At 40.4% G+C, this 3,330-nt stretch overlaps 1 pseudogene; it reads left to right on the top strand.

Moving 5' to 3' along the window:
* Positions 1-1,427: 1,427 nt before the first annotated feature.
* LOC128662339 (39S ribosomal protein L39, mitochondrial-like) lies at positions 1,428-2,509 on the top strand (annotated as a pseudogene).
* The last annotated feature ends 821 nt before the right edge of the window (positions 2,510-3,330 follow it).

Genomic DNA, 3,330 nt, shown 5'->3' with positions numbered 1-3,330 from the left:
AACGTCGCCTCCACCTACCTACAATTATTAACCCCTAATCTGCCGACCGGACCTCACCGCTACTATAATAAAGTTATTAACCCCTAATCCGCCTCACTCCCGCCTCAATAACCCTATAAGAAATAGTATTAACCCCTAATCTGCCCTCCCTAACATCGCCGACACCTAACTTCAATTATTAACCCCTAATCTGCCGACCGGACCTTGCCGCTACTCTAATAAATGTATTAAGTCTAACCCTAACACTAACACCCCCCTAAATTAAATATAATTTAAATCTAACAAAAAAAACTAACTCTTATTAAATAAATTATTCCTATTTAAAGCTAAATACTTACCTGTAAAATAAACCCTAATATAGCTACAATATAACGAATAATTATATTGTAGCTATTTTAGGATTAATATTTATTTTACAGGCAACCAGGTACAATAGCTATTAAATAGTTAATAACTATTTAATAGCTACCTAGTTAAAACAATTACAAAATTACCTGTAAAATAAATCCTAACCTAAGTTACAATTAAACCTAACACTACACTATCAATAAATTAATTAAATACAATACCTACAAATAAATACAATTAAATAAACTAACTAAAGTACAAAAAATAAAAAAGAACTAAGTTACAAAAAATAAAAAAATATTTACAAACATTAGAAAAATATTACAACAATTTTAAACTAATTACACCTACTCTAAGCCCCCTAATAAAATAACAAAGCCCCCCAAAATAAAAAAATGCCCTACCCTATTCTAAATTAAAAAAGTTCAAAGCTATTTTGCCTTACCAGCCCTGAAAAGGGCCATTTGCGGGGCATGCCCCAAATAATTCAGCTCTTTTGCCTGTAAAAAAAAACACATACAATACCCCCCCCAACATTACAATCCACCACCTACATACCCCTAATATAACCCAACCCCCCTTAAATAAACCTAAACACTAAGCCCCTGAAGATCTCCCTACCTTGTATTCACCACACCGGATTCACCGATCGGTCCAGAAGAGCTTCCGATGTCTTCATCCAAGCCCAAGCGGGGGCTGAAGAGTGACGTCCATCCTCCGGCTGAAGTCTTGATCCAAGCGGCAAATGAAGAAATCTTCATCCTATCCGGGCAGAAGAGGACATCCGGACTGGCAAACATCTTCATCCAAGCCGCATCTTCTATGTTGTTCCATACGATGACGAGCGACTGATCTTGAAGACCTCCGGCGCGGATCCATCCTCTGATTGGAATCAGCCAATCAGATTCAAGTTCAATCCAATTGGCTGATTGGATCAGCCAATCAGATTGAGCTCGCATTCTATTGGCTGATCGGAACAGCCAATAGAATGCAAGCTCAATCTGATTGGCTGATTGGATAAGCCAATCGGATTGAACTTGAATCTGATTGGGGGTATTGTATGTGTTTTTTTTGTTAACAGGCAGAGATGTGGCAGAGTGCAAGGAACACGGGGCACAGTGCTCTGCGGACTATGTGCGGCAGATTCTTTTCAACTGCACCGGCAACTAGACTTTCAAATGCAGAGATCTCTCAGATTCGAGTTGAAGTGTTTAACAAGGAGAAAGAGAGGTAGTTATCACTTTTCCCACGCAATGAAAAGATTGAAGTGAAGCATGTTGGCCACTCTGACCCTGGGGCTGTATTTTGGATGAATAAGGGACTGTCTACCCCATATAACTGTGCTATGCATCTCAGTGAGTGGTATTGTAAAAAGTCTGTTCTGGCACTTGTGGACGGAGAAATCTGGGACATGTACAAACCATTGACTAAATCCTGTAATATCCAGTTTCTTACTTTTAAAGATTAAAATCCGGAAGAAGTGAACAAAGCATATTGGCGTTCCTGTGCAATGATACTTGGATGTGTTCTGGAGCAAGCATTCAAAGATGAGTACACAGTGAATCTGGTCAGAGCTCTGGAGGTACCAGTGATCTCTGGTGCATTCTGCTATGATGTAGTACTGGACAGCAGGCTGGATGATTGGAAGCCAACAAAGGAAAACCTTCATTCTTTTACCAAAGATGCACTTAAACTTATTGAGAAGGATCTGCCATTCGAATCTTTGCAAGTTCAAGAAAAGGTTGCTAAAGAAATATTTCAGCATAATGTGTATAAAATAATTGCAGTTGAAGAAAAAGCAGCACAGAATCCCGAAGGAATAGTAACATTGCACAAATTTGGTGATTTTGTGGACATCAGCGATGGACCTCACATTCCCAGAACACGTTTTTGTCTGCAATATGAAGTCACAGCTGCTCATTCCTTAACAAATATCCCAACAGAGCATGTGCGAAGATTCCAAGGGCTTTCCCTACCATATCATTTAAAGGTCCATCACACTGTGTGGGACAAGTTGCGGAAAAGGTCACAGAGACTGGTCACGGAGGAACAAAATCAGGAATCAGATCTGGCAGCATAATCCAGACTCCTGCTTTCCTGTTTGAGTTTTTCTTCTTTTTTTTGTATGTTATTCTGAATAATAAACATTATCTTGTGCCTATGTCGTCAAAAAAACAAACAAAAAAACATTTATTAGAGTAGCGGAGGCGGATTAGGGGTTAATAACTTTATTATAGTAGCGGTGAGGTCCGGTCGGCAGATTAGGGGTTAATTATTGTAGGTAGCTGGCTGCGACGTTGTGGGGGGGCAGATTAGGGGTTAATAAATATAATATAGGGGTCGGCGGTGTTAGGGGCAGCAGATTAGGGGTACATAAGTATAGCGTAGGTGGCGGCGGTGTGCGGTCGGCAGATTAGGGGTTAAAAAAAATTAATCGAGTGGCGGCGATGTGGGGGGCCTCGGTTTAGGGGTACATAGGTAGTTTATGGGTGTTAGTGTACTGTAGAGCACAGTAGTTAAGAGCTTTATGAACCGGCGTTAGCCCAGAAAGCTCTTAACTCCTGTTTTTTTTCTGCGGCTGGAGTTTTGTCGTTAGATTTCTAACACTCACTTCAGCCAAGACTCTAAATACCGGCATTAGAAAGATCCCATTGAAAAGATAGGATACGCAATTGACGTAAGGGGATCTGCGGTATGGAAAAGTTGCGGATGGAAAGTGAGCGTTAGACCCTTTAATGACTGACTCCAAATACCAGCGGGCGGTAAAAACCAGCGTTAGGAGCCTCTAACGCTGGTTTTGACGGCTACCGCCAAACTCTAAATCTAGGCGATAGTGTCTCCATTAGTAATAATCCTTTACCTGTTGTTTTTCCTTCAACATCTAATGTTCAGGATGTCCCTGTTAATGTAAAAGAATTTGTTTCTAATTCTATTAGGAAGGCTCTGTCTGTTATTCCTCCTTCCAGTAAACGTAAAAGGTCT

Source organism: Bombina bombina, chromosome 6 (genome assembly GCF_027579735.1).
Source record: "Bombina bombina isolate aBomBom1 chromosome 6, aBomBom1.pri, whole genome shotgun sequence".
NCBI classification, from domain to species: Eukaryota; Metazoa; Chordata; class Amphibia; order Anura; family Bombinatoridae; genus Bombina; species Bombina bombina.
The sequence above is the reverse complement of the archived record's forward strand: the minus strand, read 5'-3'. Positions and strand labels throughout refer to the sequence as shown.